Consider the following 8,297-nt stretch of genomic DNA (forward strand, 5'->3'; position numbering starts at 1 on the left):
AAATATTCACAAGGCTAAATAACTCATTTTTGTTTTTGAAGTATTTTTTAAACGTGTATAAATAATACCCTGAAAGAATAAGAGGGACTATACCTATATGCTCTTAAAGATTTCATGGTTGGTCCAGACAGAACAATTCTCTGTTTGACTGTTTTGATTTCTCATGTAGCAGAAAGAAGGTGGAAAGACAGAAATTGATTATTTTATGATAGTAGTATTTAGGATCTCATCACCTTTGCCCATTTTTTATACCTTGCCATGGTAAATCTTGGTCTTCAAGATTTAAAGTAGGTCCCTTTGTTGCTGTCACTTATACTTTAATACTGTTCGTGTAATAACTGCAGTTGTCTTTTCTTCATTAGGGATATAAAAAGTATTAAAATTTCAGTTTGGGGTTTAAAAGTTATGCAGATATTTGTAACTTGGTTCATTTTTCAAATAACATTAGGTTAATCCTCCAGAGTTGTAAATCTTTAATGCTGAACTTTTTAAAACAAGAAATGTGACTTCAGGCATTAGTCTCAGTTTAAAATGTGATGTTTGCAACAACTCAAAACCTATGGGACACTGTAAAAGCAGTGCTAAAGGGAAGGTTCATAACAATACAGGCTTACCTCAAGAAACAAGAAAAAAGTCAAATAAATAACCTAACTCTACACCTAAATGAAGTGAAGTGAAGTCGCTCAGTCGTGTCTGACTCTTTGCGACCCCATAGACTGCAGCCACCAGGCTCCTCTGTCCATGGGATTTTCCAGGCAAGAGTACTGGAGTGGGTTGCCATTTCCTTCTCCAGGGTATCTTCCTGACCCAGGGATTGAACCCAGGTGTCCCGCATTGTAGCCAGATGCTTTTACCCTCTGAGCCACCAGGGAAGTCCACTCTACACCTAAAGCGACTAGTAAAGGAAGAAATGAAGAGCACGAGGGCTAGCATAAGGAAAGAAATTATTTAAAAATTAGGGCAGAAATAAATGCAAAAGAAACAAAAGAGACCATAGCAAAAATCAACAAAGCTAAAAGCTGGTTATTTGAGAAGATAAATAAAATTGACAAACCATTAGCCAGATTCATCAAGAAACAAAGTCAAATCAACAAAGTTAGAAATGAAAATGGAGAAATCACAACAGACAACACAAAAATACAAAGGATCAAAAGAGACTACTATCAGCAACTATATGCCAATAAAATGGACAACTTGGAAGAAATGGACAATTCTTAGAAAAGTATAACTTTCCAAAACTGAACCAGTAAGAAATAGAAAATCTTAACAGGCCCATTACAAGCACAGAAATTGAAACTGTAATCAGAAGTCTTTCAGCAAACAAAAGCCCATGGCCCAAAGGCTTCACAGCTGAATTCTACCAAAAACTTAGAGAAGAGCTAACACCTATCTTACTCAAACTCTTCCAGAAAATCGCAGAGGAAGGTAAACTTCCAAACTCATTCTATGAGGTCACCATCACCCTAATACCAAAACCAGACAAAGATGCCACACAAGAAAAAAAGAAAGAAAGAAAATTACAGGCTAATATCACTGATGAACACAGATGCAAAAAATCCTTAACAAAATCCTAGCAAACAGAATCCAACAACATATTAAAAAGATCATACATCATGACCAACTGGGCTTTATCCCAGGGATGCAAGGATTCTTTAATATTCACAAATCAATCAATGTAATATACCACATTAACAAATTGAAAGATAAAAACCATATGATTATCTAAATAGATGCAGAGAAAGCTTTGACAAATTTCAACATCCATTTATGATGAAAACCCTCCAGAAAACAGGAATAGAAGGAACATGCCTCAACATAATAAAAGCTATATATGACAAACCCACAGCAAACATTATCCTCAATGGTGAAAAATTGAAAGCATTTCCCCTAAAGTCAGGAACAAGACAAGGGGGCCCACTCTCACTGCTACTATTCAACATAATTTTGGAAGTTTTAGGCACAGCAATCAGAGAAGAAAAATAAATAAAAAGAATCCAGATTGGAAAAGAAGAAGTAAAACTCTCACTGTTTGCAGATGACATGATCCTCTACATAGAAAACCCTAAAGACTCCACCAGAAAATTACTAGAGCTAATCAATGAATATAGTAAAGTTGCACAATATAAAATTAACACACAGACATTCCTATACATGAACAATGAGAAAACAGAAAGAGAAATTAAGGAAACAATCCCATTCACCATTGCAATGAAAGGAATAAAATACTTATGAATAAATCTACATAAAGAAACAAAAGCCTATATATAGAAAACTATAAAACACTGATGAAAGAACTCAAAGAGGACACAAATAAACGGTGAAATATACCATGCTCATGGATTGGAAGAATCACTATAATGAAAATGAGTATACTACCTAAAGCAATCTGTAGATTCAATGCAATCCCTATAAAACTACCAATGTTATTTTTCTCAGAACTAGAACAAATAATTTCACAATTTGTATGGAAATACAAAAAACCTCGAATAGCCAAAGCAATCTTGAGAAAGAAGAATGGACCTTAAGGAATCAACCTGCCTGACTTCAGGCTCTACTACAAAGCTTCAGTCATCAGGACAGTGTGGTTCTGGCACAAAGACAGAAATATAGATCAATGGAACAAAATAGAAAGCCCAGAGATAAATCCACACGCCTATGGACACCTTATGTTTGACAAAGGAGGCAAGAATATACAATGGAGAAAAGACCATCTCTTTAACAAGTGGTGCTGGGAAAACTGGTCAACCACTTGTAAAAGAATGAAACTAGAACACTTTCTAACACCATACACAAAAATAAACTCAAAATGGATTAAAGATCTAAACGTACGACCAGAAACTATAAAACTCCTAGAGGAGAACATAGGCAAAACACTCCCTGACATAAATCACAGCAGGATCCTCTATGAACCACCTCCTACAGTAATGGAAATAAAAGCAAAAATAAACAAATGGGACCTAATTAAACTTAAAAGCTTTTGCACAATGAAGGAAATATAAGCAATGTGAAAAGACAGCCTTCAGAATGGGAAAAAATAATAACAAACTAAGCAACTGACAAAGAATTAATCTCAAAAATATACAAGCAACTCCTGCAGCTCAATTCCAGAAAAATAAACGACCCAATCAAAAAATGGGCCAAAGAACTAAACAGACATTTCTCCAAAGAAGACATACAGATGACTAACAAACACATGAAAAAATGCTCAACATCACTCATTATCAGAGAAATGCAAATCAAAGCCACAATGAGGTACCATCTCACACCGGTCAGAATGGCTGCTATCCAAAAGTCTACAAGCAATAAATGCTGGAGAGGGTGTGGAGAAATTAAGGAAACCCTCTTACACTGTTGGTGGGAATGCAAACTAGTACAGCCACTATGGAGAACAGTGTGGAGATTCCTCAAAAAACTGGAAATAGAACTGCCATATGACCCAGCAATTGCACTGCTGGGCATACACACTGAGGAAACCAGAACTGAAAGAGACACGTGTACCCCAATGTTCATCACAGCACTGTTCATAATAGCCAGGTCATGGAAGCAACATAGATGTCCATCGACAGACAAATGAATAAGAAAGCTGTGGTACATATACACAATGCAATATTACTCAGCCATTAAAAAGAATACATTTGAATCAGTTCTAATGAGGTGCATGAAACTGGAGCCTATTATACAGAGTGAAGTAAGTCAGAACGAGAAACACCAATACAGTATACTAACGCATATATATTTAATTTAGAAAGATGGTAACGATGACCTTATCAAGACAGCAAAAGAGATACAGATGTATAGAACAGTCTTTTGGACTCTGGGAGAAGGCGAGGGTGGGATGATTTGAGAGAATAGCATTGAAACATGTATATTATCGTATGTGAAACAGATTGCCAGTCCAGGTTCAATGCGTGAGACAAGGTGCTCAGGGCTGGTGTCCTGGGATGACCCTGAGGGATAGGATGAGGAGGGAGGTGGGAGGGGGGTTCCAGATGGAGAACACATGTACATCCATGGTTGATTCATGTCAATGTATGCCACAACCCACTACAACATTGTAAAGTAATTTAGCCTCCAATTAAAATAAATAAATTAAAAATAAAATAAAATGTAGTGTTTGAAGGCCATAAATGGTGTTTACAAAGTTATCTGATAGAGCCTAATTGGAGGAAAATCCAGAGTAAAAATCTGGTAATTTGTGTGGAGAGAAAATAGCAGGTGGAAGATGGTAGCTGAGGTGAAGACTTTAACACCTAGGTCATAGGTGTACTGTTTGGATTTAGTGTAGTTTTGAGTCTAGTGTGGCCAAAGCATTCTTCAGATGATATTTGGAGTAATTATAATTAAAATGGATTGAGTCCCTTAGACGTTTTGATGGGAAAATTAACCATGAAGTCCTAGACCTCTTATTTGAAAAAGTTAAATTTTAAGTGTACTAAGTTAAACAGTTCAGTTCAGTTCAGTCGCTCATTCGTGTCCGACTCTTTGCGACCCCATGAATCGCAGCATGCCAGGCCTTCCTGTCCATCGCCATCTCCTGGAGTTCACACAGACTCATGTCCATCGAGTCAGTGATGCCATCCGGCCATCTCATCCTCTGTCGTCCCCTCCTCTTCCTGCTCCCAATCCCTCCCAGCATCAGAGTCTTTTCCAATGAGTCAAGTCTTCCCATGAGTTGGCCAAAGTACTGGAGCTTCAGCTTTAGCATCATTCCCTCCAAAGAAATCCCAGGGCTGATCTCCTTCAGAATGGACTGGTTGGATCTCCTTGCAGTCCAGGGGACTCTCAAGAGTCTTCTCCAACACCACAGTTCAAAAGCATCAATTCTTCGGCGCTCAGCCTTCTTCACAGTCCAACTCTCACATCCATACATGACTACTGGAAAAACCATAGCCTTGACTAGATGGCAAAGTAATGTCTTTGCTTTTGAATATACTATCTAGGTTGGTCATAACTTTTCTTCCAAGGAGTAAGTGTCTTTTAATTTCATGGCTGCAATCACCATCTGCAGTGATTTTGAAGCCCCCCAAAATAAAGTCTGACACTGTTTCCACTGTTTCCCCATCTATTTCCCATGAAGTGATGGGACTGGATGCCATGATTTTCGTTTTCTGAATGTTGAGCTTTAAGCCAACTTTTTCACTCTCCTCTTTCACTTTCATCAAGTGGCTTTTTAGTTCCTTTTTAGTTAAACAGTATACAACTCTAAAAAATGTATATGTCACAAGGTAAAAAGTGCAAAATGATAATAGTTAATATTATTATAACCTTGTTCTGTACCTTTGCTTCTGATTTCTTGTGTAAAGTTCAGGTATTTATGGTGAGAAAAGAGTTTTCCACCCTCACATTCTGGAGGGCTAGGAGGAGTTAATTTGTTGTGCCAAGCTAGTGCTAAAAGTCCTCAGATAGTTGCACATTTTAAGTTATGGTATAAATACAGCAAAATACAACAAAATGCAGCAAAATACTCAAACTACATTTTACAAGTTTGGTCATTTTGAAGCTTAATTTTTGATATGCTGTAATGTTAAAACCTCTAAGTAGGTGTTAGTTTTCCTGCAATGCGTTGTGTTGATTTTCCCTGTTAAAACACAAAATATTGTTATGGCTCCCGCCTGCATTGCAGGGTATACTAGACTTCATTGTTGTCTTTCAAGGTCCTTCAGTTACTTGGTTTATGCTAGTCACGGAAAGCTATCAATAACATTTCATGCTTACATCAAAGATTTAAATCTGATCCTTAATATCTGGTATTTTGCTTGTAAGTCTACTGATAAGGGATTATTGGAAGCCAGTCATACAATTTGAAAGTAAACTCTAGTCTCTCTGTAGGTCGAGGACTCATTGCAAAACATTTTTGCAAATATGAATGCTTAGATTTGATTCATGAACAATACATTTTAGACTGGTTTAGAATTATTGATAACTTATGTTAAAGCAAAGGAAAAACAACTGAGCACGAGTTTTCTATCTTTAGAGCAGTTTGTGAAAATATGGTAAAAAGATGTTTTCATTTTCTTGTTCTTTTAATTATTGTACAGAGCTATTATTAATGCCTTATTTTTAAATCTTAAAAATCCCTCCAAATATTGATATTAAGTGCATCAAACAAAATGTCTTTGGTATTTTAAACTTTTGTTCTTCATGCATCTTTAATTTCATTTCCTTTTTAAATATAAAATCTTGCCTTTGTTACAAAAAAAAAAAACAAACCCTCTGAGCAAACAAGAGTCCAAAACCAAAATTCAAAGAAGAATTAATACCAAAATTCTTAAACTTTTCCAAAAAACAGAAGAGAAGGGGATGCTTTCAACTTATTTTACCAGGTCAGCCTTACCTTGATACAAAACCAGACAAAGATGGCGAAAAGAAAGAAAATGACACATCAATACCACCAGTGCACTTAGATGTCAAAATTCTCAACAAAATATTGGTGAACCAAATTTAACAATACATGACAAAGATCATACACCATGATCAACTGGGATTTATTCCAGGGATGCAAGGGTGGCTCCACATTCAGAAGTAAATTGAGGCAATATACCACATTAACAAAATTAAGCATAAAAATCACATGGTTACCTCAGTGGACACTGAAAGAGCATTTGACAAAATTCAACATCTATTTATGAAAAAAAACTTTCAACAGTGAGTATAGACGTCATGTAACTCAAGTAATAGAGACCATATACAGCAAGCTTACAGTGAATGTCATACTCAACAGTGAAAAAATAAAGAGCTTTTCCTCTAAGATCAGGAACAAGACAAAAATGCTCACTCTTGCCACTTTTATTCTACATAGCATTGGAAATCCTAGCTACAGCACTTAGGCAAGAAAAAGAAATAAACGTAATCCAAATGGAAAAGAAGAAAAATGATCACTATTTGCAGATAACATATATTATATTAAAAAACCCTCCAGATTTTTTTCACCAAAAATATCTATTAACTAACCAACAAATTCAGTAAAGTTGCAGAATACAAAATCAATATGTGAAAATCTGTTGCATACACAAGTAATGAACTATCAAATATTAAGAAAATGGTTTCATTTACAAATGCCTCAAAAATAATAAAAATAGTCTAGGAATAAATTTAATCAAATATATAAAAGACCTATACAATGAAGAGTATAAGACGTTGATGAGAGAAGTTGAACAAGACACAAGTAAATAGAAAAATATTTCCTGCTCATAGATGAGTAAAATTAAAATTGTTTAAGTGTCCATACTGCTAAAAGCAATCTTCAAATTCAATGAAAATTCTATCAAAATTCCAATGGCATTTTGACAGAAATAGAACAATGTTAAAATTTGTAAAGAATCACAAAAGATCCCAAGTAACCAAAGCAATCTTGAGAAGAAAGAGCAAACCTGGAGGCATCACACTCCCTTATTTCACACTATATTAGCAAGCTATAAAATAACCAAACACTATGGTACTGGCACAAAAACAGACACATGATAAAATGGAATAAAACTGACCAGAAATAAATCCATGAATATATGGTCAGTTAAGTTTTGATCTGATTAAACTTCAAACCAAATATTTACGGAATAATATTTTGAGCCAAAAAACACAAAGGGGGGGAAAGTTCCTCAATATAGGCTGTTGGAAAAGTTGAACAATCACATGCAATAGGATGAAACTGAGCCATTATCATATACCATACACAAAAATTACCTCAAAGTGAATTAAAGAGTTGAATGTGAGACCTGATATACTAAAACTCCTAGAATAAAGCCTTTAGAAGTTCCTTGAAATTGTCTTAGCAATTATTTTTTTGCATCTGACACTAAAAACAAAGGCAACAATAGCAAAAATAAACAAGTGGGACTCCATCAAACTAAAAAGCTTTTGCACAATAAAAGAAATTATCAACAAAATGAAAGGACAACCTACTGAAAGGGAAGAATATCTGAAAATCACATACTGGATAAGGGATTAATATACAAATTATATAAAGAGTTCACGCAACTCAATAGTAATAACACCCAAATAGACCAATTAAAATATAGGTGAAAAGATATGAAGAGATATTATTCCAAAGAAGATACAGAGATGGCAACCAGCACATGAAAAGATTCTTAATATCACTAATCATCAGGGAAATGCAAATAAAAATCAACTCAGACCTGTCAATATGGCTGTTAAAAAAGAAAAAATAAGTGTTGGCAAGGATGTAGAGAAAAGGAAACACTTGTGCACTGTTAGTGGAAATGTAAATTGATGTAGCCACCATGAAAAACAGTATGGAGATTCCTCAAAAAATTTAAAGTAGAGCTACTTTATGATCCAGC

The sequence above is a fragment of the Budorcas taxicolor genome, chromosome 7, assembly GCF_023091745.1.
Source record: "Budorcas taxicolor isolate Tak-1 chromosome 7, Takin1.1, whole genome shotgun sequence".
Taxonomy (NCBI): domain Eukaryota; kingdom Metazoa; phylum Chordata; class Mammalia; order Artiodactyla; family Bovidae; genus Budorcas; species Budorcas taxicolor.